This window comes from Adiantum capillus-veneris, chromosome 20 (genome assembly GCF_014529385.1).
Source record: "Adiantum capillus-veneris isolate H3 chromosome 20, ASM1452938v2, whole genome shotgun sequence".
In the NCBI taxonomy this organism is placed as follows: domain Eukaryota; kingdom Viridiplantae; phylum Streptophyta; class Polypodiopsida; order Polypodiales; family Pteridaceae; genus Adiantum; species Adiantum capillus-veneris.
This window is the reverse complement of record NC_140950.1, coordinates 143855293-143866021: the sequence shown is the minus strand read 5'-3', so window position 1 is coordinate 143866021 and position 10729 is coordinate 143855293.

Here is a 10729-nt window from a genome sequence, read left to right as displayed (position 1 = left end):
TTGCTCAAAAAAGCGATCTCGATCTCTCTTTCTCTCTCGATCTCACTCTCTCTCGATCTCGCTCTCGCTATCTCTCTTTCTCTCTCTATTTCCTTATTTTTCTATCTCTCTCTCTGTCTCGCTCTTCACTTCCCTCTCTCTCTCTCTCTCTCTCTCTCTCTCTCTCTCTCTCTCTCTCTCTCTCTCTCTCTATATATATATATATATATATATATATATATATATATATATATATATATATATAGAGAGAGAGAGAGAGAGAGAGAGAGATATTCTCTTTCTCTATCTCTCTATTTCCTATCTCTCTCTCTCTCTCTCGAGATATATATATTCTCTTTCTCTATCTTTTATTTCCTATCTCTCTCTCTCTCTCTCTCTCTCTCTCTCTCTCTATATATATATATATATATATATATATATATATATATCTTTCTCTATCTCTCTAGCTATTTCCTATCTCTCTCTCTCTACTTACCTCTCTCTCTCTCTCTCTCTCTCTCTCTCTCTCTCTCTCTCTCTCTCTCTCTCTCTCTCTCTCTCTCTCTCTCTCTACTTCCCTATCTCTCTACTGATCGAACGAGCGACTGAGCTAGGGAGATCTAGACGTCCACAACTGCGGAGGACTACACAACATCGACAGAGGCTGCATCAGAGGATCTAGCTAGGTCACTTTGGCTCAACATGCATAACGCCTGGTCAGACTACTGACCATGCAGGAGATTGATGAGATCCTCCAGCGACAACTGTTGGATCTCCTATGATCTACCTATCCCAGCTAGTTGGTTTAGCCGTTTAGTCCATTCCCAGCAGTTTAGGATTCCATAATATTTTATTTTGTCATCTTCTTACTCTGACTTTGTATCAGATCCATCACATTGTAACTTTCTTGTCTCATGTCTCATAGGTCACTTTGGCCTTTCGAAGACGTTAATATAACATTTCATTTCATTTCTCTCTTTAATTATTTTTCTTTAATTTTAATTTTCCAAGCATACATTAATTCTCTATCTCTCTCTCTCTCTCTCTCTCTCTCTCTCTGATTACCTACACACACACACATTTCTCTCTCTCTCTTTCCTACACACACACCTCTCTCTCTCTCTCTCTCTCTCTCTCTCTCTCTCTCTCTCTCTCTCTCTCTCTCTCTCTCTCTCGCTGGCATTTCTGTAGCAGCATTTCCGAAGTGAACAGGTTCAACAAAATTGATTCTCATCTCCTATTTTACATACAATGTCTTCCGGCACTCGCAAGGGTTGTTCTTCTTCAACAAGGTCCACAACCATTGTGGAAAATGATCCAAAATCTCCTAAGTGTGGAGATAGCAACACAACCACCCAACCAATGACATCGGAAACCATGATCATGGCGTACTTGGTATCATTGCAAGAGACCGTAAACAAACAAGGCGAAGACTTACGAGCACTTGCAATGGAGAATGGCACACTAAGGGTACTTGTGGTTGAGAATAAAAATCTCAAGAGGACACTTGAGATGCAAACAACACGTTTGATGCAACTTGAAGAGGAAGTCAAGGAATGTAAACGCTCTCTTGTGGACTTGAATGCTTTGAAGGAACGGATGAGCAAAGTAGAGCATGACCATGTATTGAAAGAGGAGAAATTTGACATTGTGAGCCAGATGTATGCGACAAAATTAACAACCTGTTTCTAATTCCTCACTCATGCAAGCTATGGTTCAAACAAAGAATGTTGAGAATGTGGATGTGGAGGAGTTGAAGGAACGGGAGCAACGTTCCAAGAACATTGTTATTCGTGGAATTCCCGAAGAGAAGTTAGAGACACCTCCTTCTCTTGCCATTGTTATTGAAGATTTCTTCAAAACCCACTTTGGCATGTCCGGAGTTATGGTCTACGGAGCACATAGAGTGGGGAAGCAAGGAGCTCCTCGCTCGGGAGAACGGCCAATTGTATGCACCATGCCGGATGAGACCAAGAGAAAGATTATTCTTGATAATAGTTGGATCTATTTGAGGGATACAAAATGTTTTGTATGTGAAGATCGCACTATTAAGCAACAAAATATGCGTCGCAAGGCATATGAGGAAAAGAATAATAAAAACAAGGAGATCTCTCATGAAGAAAATGTGCCCAAGGAGGAGGCAAGTCTCTCAAGCAAATAGGGATGCGTGACCTATGAGACCGAGTTACAATTGAAAATATGCTTTTGGAATTGTAATGGATATCCATGGAATGCGGGGGTTGGCATTGATGAACTAACAAGCAAAGCCGATGTTGTACTTCTTGTTGAAACTTGGGAGCATGATACACAAAGGATTAACGGCTTGGAGGATTACAATGTATATTCATTGATGTGGTCAAAGAATCTCAAGCAACGAAGAGGACAAGGAGGGTTAGCATGTATCGTTAAGAAAGGATTGGAAGATTTTGTATCAAATGTGAAAGATGACAAGTACAAACGTTATGTATGGCTGAAAATTATGACACCAAAAAGAGCACCCATTTTTGTAGCCGGTTGCTACATTCCTCATCATGATTCTCCCTTTTATGCTTGCATGGATAGAGATCAACCATTTTCTGATTTGGAAGAGGACATTGCTTATTTCAAAGGTGAACGTGATGTTATTGTATTTGGGGATATGAATGCTCGCACAAAAACATTGCAACATGATACTCAACAATTTGATATGCCATACATTTCAAGGGAGTTGGAGGAAGTTCACTTGTATGATCGTACTTCAATGGATGAGAAAGAGCCGGATCACTATGGAAAGTTACTTTTACACATGTGTAATAGCACGGGTATGCTCATTGGCAATGGTGTATCTTTGTGGAGTGGAACCAATGGATTTACATGTAGAAGACATTGTACATTGAAAAGGTTATGGAGACAAAAAATTATGGAGACAAAGATTCAATGTGATTGCCAATTGGAAACTAAAATGGAAGCTTTCAAGAAAGCTATTTGTTCTTTGCGGAAGAATGCTTTTCCATAAAGATCTCCATGGTTACAAAAAAGGGGATCACGCATAAAGGTGGTTTGATATAGAAAGATATAAAAAAGAATGTAAAGATGCTCGAAAGTCCTTGTTTAAAGCTTGATGCTGCAACTATGGACAAAGACAAATTTCAATGTCATTGCATACATACAAGGCATTTGATTGATTTCAAAAGATGAGAAGAAGATGGGAAGTAAAGCAAGCAACAAGAATTTAAAGTCCAAGGAAAAGGCAAATGCATGTGGAAAGATTTTGGAAGAAGAAAGAACTTGAGAGGCAAGCGGGTTGAGAATTTTGGTTAACATGATTCTTGTGGATATGTACAAACATTGTAGGCAATTAGATGATACAGAGCAAGAATAATACTGAAAAAGTATAAAATGCCATTTTATGGTTCACTCCCATGTATGCCGTCCTTTTTTTACTATTGAGGATGTATGCGGGTGGGTGGGCTTTAAAAATTTGGCCACTCGCAAAAGCGGGGAGATCTTCAAGGTTCAAGCCGGAGATGATCAAATGGACGGAGGATTTTATTTTACCCATGAGTGGATGTTTGTGATATGTTCAACCTTGCACTTCAACATGGTTAACCTTATGATTGGGAGTACTAACTTTGGGTTAAACCTTTGCATAAAGGAGGGATGTAAAGAATGTAAGCAAACTACCGACATAGTATGATTGGGGTCTCTTATGGAAAAAGTTGTTTGGGTGCATAATGGAGGATGAAATTGAGTGATTGGGGCTGAAAGAGAATGACAAGCGTGCAATGGGACAAGCGGTTTTCGTCGATGCCATAGCACCATTGATCATCTTGTCACTTTCGTGTTCTCATGAGGAAAGTCGGTTGAAAGGCAAGCGATTGTATTGTTGTTTTGTTGACTTTAAGAAAGCCTTTGATATGTTTCCACGTACAATTTGTGGAGAAGGATGAAGAAGAACTCCAAGTGCCACAAGTGAGTTTATCTGCGGTTGCGGTCGTATTTCGAATCTATGAGAAGGTGCTTTGTTAATTGCGCATGGGAAGAGAAATTTCAGAAATTTTTGTAAGCACTACTGGGGTTAAACAAGGCATGTCCATTGTCACCAATTCTCTTTGGTCTATGCATCGATCAATTGGAACAAATGGCACATGACTTTATGCAAGATAAGAAGGCATTGAAGAGGTCACTATTTGCAATGCGGTAATCATGCTTTTGTTTTGATTTGTGTATGGGATGATGTAGTGCTTCTAGCACACACTTTAGAAGATGCACAAAAGCTTATGGTTGTCCTTGAGAACTTTTGCTTGCATAGTGGGGTTGATTGTAAATGAATCCAAAACAAAGGTTTATGCTTGTGAAAACCAACCGTAAGAGAGAAGCCATGCATTGTGTACAACAAAACGAGACACTTGAAGTTGTTGAGAGATATTTAAGTACCTTGGCCTTGAGGTTCCATCCAATCACAAGTGGCATGAATGTGCTATGCGTCGTTTGGAAGCAGGTAAAGAGAGCATATTATGCATTTGAGAACATGTGTGTACTGCGGGAACATCAAGTGTTGGGTTCTCAAGTAAATTATTTTTTTGATGCATTGGTGACACCGGTTCTTCTTTATGGAGTTAAGGTGTGGGGCGGGAGCATTCAAAGTCTACTTGGAAAGAGTTTGTGAGAATGTCCAAAGCGTTTTCTTACAAACTTTCTTACAATCTTTCTCAAGTTAAGACACAAACACCATATATGCTCCTACTTCTTGAGTCGGATCTCTTCCAATTGAGGTTATGTGGCATGGAAAGGGTTGTGGAGTACATGATAAAGATGCGTCAAAACCCCCTCACATCGACTTCCTACAATTGCATGGGAACAAGCAAAAAAGTTCAAAAGACACGTAAAAGCAAGATCTTGAGCACGGGATGGATCAAGACATAAGAAGTGGTTTGGGAGATGGGATTGCATTACACTTGCTACATGATGCTTCAATTGACTCTCAAGTGAATGAAGCTTTCTACAATGCCAATGTAGTACGGCTTGGGAGAAAATCCGATTGGGTCCACGCTTCATACATTACACTACGTATATTGCCCCCAACTACAAAACCATGTTCTTCGTTGAGAGAGGAAAACCGTACTCACACTTACATGCTTGAGCCTATTCCCTTGTCCGCGATATGCACTATCGCAGCAATTCGGCTTAGCTCCCCATTTCCTTCGATGCGAGATAGGGCGTTGGGGCAATGGAGAAGAGTCAAATCGATTGTGCACATTATGCTCACTGCAAGTTCGAGAGTCTGAGTACCACAACTACTAGAGTGCTCAGCTTTTGATCACATCCGAACTTGCTTCTCGCACATTTTCAGCCCATAACTTAGACCTACACACTTTCCTCTCCCAGCCAAAGTGTGGGCTCTCCATTGCGACTCTCATCACTACAATTTTGGAGCATCGAGAGTCACTCATCAACCATACACATACTACATCACATGTAACTTTGGTCCCATAGGTCATATTTGACCTCCGAGGACGATAATAAAATCTATCTCTCTCTTTCCTACACACACACACACCGCGCTCTCTCTCTCTCTCTCTCTCTCTCTCTCTCTCTCTCTCTCTCTCTCTCTCTCTCTCTCTCTCTCTCTCTCCTACACACACACACACGATGTAGAGAGAGAGAGAGGGATTGGGGGGGGCATAATACCTGCGCAGCAGGTGGAGGCCAAGATATGAGCAGAGCGCAGGCGAAAATGACCCCTGCTGCTCGCGGGTTTCGCTTTTTTTCCCCAAAATTTTTTGTGTCATTATACGCATCGCTATACGCGTCGATATACACATGGGAAATAAAGCCTTTTCACGTGTATATCGATGCACATTGTGACGCGTATATCGACGCCCACTAATTTCGTCGATATACGCGCGTCGATATCTCCATGTAGTGTTGTAGTGCATTGTGTCCTCAATGTGTAGGTATGTCCCAATGCGGGAGAACACATTTCGTTTGTGGCCTTCTTTGCGAGCTTGACTTTGTGAGGAACGGGAAATAGGTTTTCCACAATGCCATGTTCTTTGAGGGCATCCTTTAGGAGTTGAAAAATAGCCTGATAAGCTTTGGTGCTCATTCCAGCCTCATCACAAGCTTGTTGCACGTCATCATCACTAACCACATTTCTCAATTTACGCATAAGGTCCTTGGTGACTGCATCCTTAATGTGCTTACCTCCAAGTGGTTGTAAGATAGAAATCACATCCTAGGTATTGAGACAACTAGTAAGAAGGTTGACTCGATCATCTTGGTTTGTTCCACCGCATGCCTTCTGGATAAAGTTTCTCGCAACAAATAAACATAAATGTTAGAAAATAGTGTGAAGTAAGAATGCATCATGTAAGTAAAGACCAATCACCTTGTGGCTGTAACTCATCGTTTGCGTGCTCCTCCCGAATGTGCAAGAGTTTCAATGAATGAATACGTGCGTTTGCGTTCCCTTGCACCAAGGGGTGTTTCTTTCAAGTATGTGATGGTGTTGGTAAGCTTCTGGATGTGGGGCTCCTTTTTTTGCATTTGTTGTTCAAGAGTTTTAACTAACCTCTCTGCAGAGGCAACACTCTCTTGTAATGCCATCGTCTTGAGGTGAAGAGCTTGACATTCGTGCATCCACATATGCAAAGAAGCACCTGCACCCATACACAACTGCTCGCATAGCATAACAAGCATGCTTCTCCCCTCCCAAGAAATTGAAGAAATGTGGAAAGGCTATTAAATGGTGGATGGAAGCGGCTTATAGGATCGTAAGGGTACAAATGGTCATCCACCCAAATGTCAACATTGGTCTCACAAGCGGTGCAACGTTCCTGTGATGACCTTTTGATCACCCTCACTAGCAGTCTTCGGTGCAAATTCCGTGGGTAAGCGAATATATATTCTTTTGGTGTGCGGAGTATGTGGTGGTGGAAGAAAATCATTTGTGATGTCCGTGAGCACCATGGAAGTTGTTGCGTGAGGAAGCAAATGATGAGAAGATAGAGGGGGAAGGGTAGGGAGGTTGAGGAAGATGGGAGGAGAGAAGGAGGGAGGGGGGGGAGGGAGAGATTGGGGAGGAGGAGGAAGGTAGGGGCAGGGAGGGAGAGGAGAGGGAGAGAGGAGGGAGGAGGAAGGATGAGGAGAGGATAAAATTTTTTTTTACTTTTTGGGGAAAAAGATTTTTGAAAAAATCGACTTTCTAAGCTTGTGGATTAAAAAATGGATCAAAAAATGATTTTTGGATATGTATATATGTTGGGAGGGAGTTTTAAGTAAAAATGATTTATTTTTTTTAAAGTCAAATTTTAACTCTTAGTGACCCACGTTTTTGCTGATGTGGACACACCCCTATGCTTCCTTCACTTTAAAAAAAGCTAGAGAGAGAAGGTAACCCCTTAGGTACACATCCTACATTTGTTTTAAAAAAAGGCTAGAAAAGCCTACTCAAAACTACCTTCTTCAATGCCCTTGCCCCTTAAACCCCACACAACATTAACCTTAATCCCTAAAAATTAGGATTCCTTACAAGGCTCATGCAAGGTTCATATTTCTCCTAATGTGAACTTTTCAGGCAAGCAGAACAGCAAGTCCAATTCACTTTGAGACTATGTATTGCTGTTGTTTGCAATAAGGTTGCGTTTGCTAGCTTCATGAGTGTGGTATTAAGACCGTTTTTTTTTTTATATTGCAAATGCCACACCTTCTGCAGATGGAAATGTTGTGAGCTGTGATGTTGCATTCCTCTTGCCAAGCCTCATAAATATGTTGCACACTAAACCATGAAGAAGCAACAGGATAAAGTAGGACTTTTTGTCTATTCATAGTTTGAAAAGTGGCGTATTTTCGGCGTCTTTTGTGGGTAGCACGTAGCGTAGTAGTGATTGCCATTGAGAAGGCCTACACTTAAATGCATTGACTAATATAATGAAATTGAACGACAAAAAAAAAGTAGAAGGGATTAATATAATGGAAGTAGGCAACGAATCAATGGTCAAAGAACTATTGCAAACCATAATGGAACTTTTAGCTAATACTGAAGAAGGGCATGCTAATGTTGGATACAAGTTGGAAGAAAAGAATAGAATCTCTATAAATAAAAAGAGCTTGGTAGTTGCGATAAATTTTCTAGACTCGGTGGAAAAAATAAATACACATTTCTGAGATGGGACGCAAGCATTGTTCGGGGTGCATATGCAGATGTTCCAGATCTTTATCTAAATCAACGAGCGTCTTTCTTTCAGACGGACTCTCCAGAAGGTAGGCATTGTTGATTATATTCTGTATGGCTTGAACCTCGATAGCAGTGCTTTTTGCATCAAGTCAAGTTTGTAATAGACACAAAATTCGTTGCAAAAAATATCGAGCTGATTAATGACCCATGCAAGTGCATATACATCAATTGATTTGCTCCAAGGGCATGTAGATCTGGTGTTGAGTATTTCAGCTGCTCGCCAAGGCCTTTTGGCAGGCTCTTTTGGCTTGCAAATATTTGTTGGTCTTCTCTCATACGGTGGTCGAAGGGCAAGACCCCAATCTATAATGCCTACTCTTGGTATTCCCTCTCTAATGAAGTCTAGCATAATGTTCCAAGGGTGAAGGTCATTGTGAATAGCTCCATTGTCATGTGCAAATGTCAAAGCTTTTATTAGTGCATGAATCAAAGATGAAGCATGATCGATGATAAGCGTGCATTGCTGCAACTCCAGTTCAGTTGATTTTTTGTGTTTTTGATCACCCATGGCAAGTACAATTTTACTAATGCTTCCAGAAGGTGTAGGCACACACTTCATCAAATCGCCAAGGGAAGATCCATTGAAATAAGGAAATATAAGTACCCATGGTGATTGAATTTTATGTGCAAGAGCACGCACAATACCTCGGTGATTGAGTTCAACACTACTCTCGATTAAGAATGATTTGAATTGTTGTTTTGCTTGACCTTTGAATTCCTTACAGCAGTATACATTGTTGGACAGAAGGAAAGAAATCCCTTTGATCTTGCATTCATAAGTGTCTCCATATGACCCAGATCCTAGTTTCCTTCCTTGTTTTATAGCCTCAAATGGAATGCCCAAGGTGACAGAGCAAAATGAGTTGAATACAGTTTTCTAAATATGCAAACTAGACATGGATCCTCTGGTATCTTGAAGGGTCTCCTTCCACAATTTCTTACTGAAGGTGTTCTGTGTGTCAATATTCCTTGCACGAGTGGATTTTTCCTTTTCAACCTTTCAGCAGTTATACCAATGTTGTAATTTCTCCATTTGTATGTCCTCTGGTAAGTCAGCTCACAGGTCGATAGCACATTTTGGCATGTCTCCAATAATACTAAAGAGAAGGTGATGCACGTCACTATTATCTGCACCCTCAAACTTCAAGGCTATTGAGCGGACCACTTCAGAGAGCAAGGCTTGCAAGCGCCACTCATCTCGCAAGGTTGTTGTTATCTCGTCCAATGTGAGGGCATCCACTACACGCACTAATTGTGTGCGTAATCTCTTTTTCAATTGCAGTGCTTGTTTGGGAAGCATTTTACCTACAAGCACTGAAATGACATTATGATGTATTGGCGAGAGCATTTATCACTTCACAGCTCAAAAGGGGAGCTAGATTTCTAGCAACAATGACAAGTACTGTATTGACAAGGAGGAGGGAATGGAAATCAATAAATTAGTGTATATAAATAAATTTTTTAAATGACCTCAAATATTTGATAAAGCAGTGCAATATGTTTGGTCAAGATCCATGCTCGTAACCTAGGAGGGGCCCTCCACGTACAAACTAATAGGAAGTTCAATTGTTCCACATTGGATGGCGTGCTAAGAGTAACAACTAATGGAAATTGTGCCCCTACAATGGGAACTAACAGAAAGTAGCTTGGTTAGGCACAACGACATGGGGGTCCAAAGTGATAGCAAATGTTGTAGTACGAGATCCGATCTTTGCAGTCGACAGGTTAAACAATGGAATTCTATAACTAAATGCAACTTTACAGTTTAAAATGGGGGTGTGTACAAAGGAGGCAATCACCACAGTTTCTGGATGGGAGACAACGACATTTGCAATCGAGAGGAGGATTGGTGTCGAATTAATCATGATTTTGGTGTGTGATAAAATTTTACAGTTCAAGACGGGGACGTACACAAATGAGAGATGACGACATTTGCAATCGAGAAGATAATTGATGTCGAAGTGATCAGGCTTTTGGAGTGTCATATAGGTCTATATTTACGGCACAATAGAAGTAAATTCAATTTTACAGTTTAAGACGGGGGCATGCACAAATGAGATGATGATTATAGTGTGTGAATGGGAGATCACGACATTTGCAATCGAGAGGACGATTGATGTCGAAGTGATCAGGCTTTTGGAGAGTCATACAGTCCTTCACATCTACCCAACAACAGAAGTAAAATTCAATTTTCTTCTTAATACCCTAATTTGATATGTACACAAAAACGACCTCTAAACTTGGAACGATAAATTGATAATACCGAACAATATACTAGCAATCAATTGATCCCTGGTTTTTCAACAACAACATCATAGTACTGCATAATAGATGAGCAACCTTGATCACTAAATCACCAAATAATGACAGAGTGTTAAGGAAATATGGTTTCTCAATAAAAAAGACAATGCAGAAGTTCTTCGTTAATTGATAGCATGGAATTATTTGTTGCAGTAAACCATACAATACAGCAACATGCACGTGCAAAATGCTAGTGTTTTTTGTACAAACATCGTGCATAGAATGCTGGTG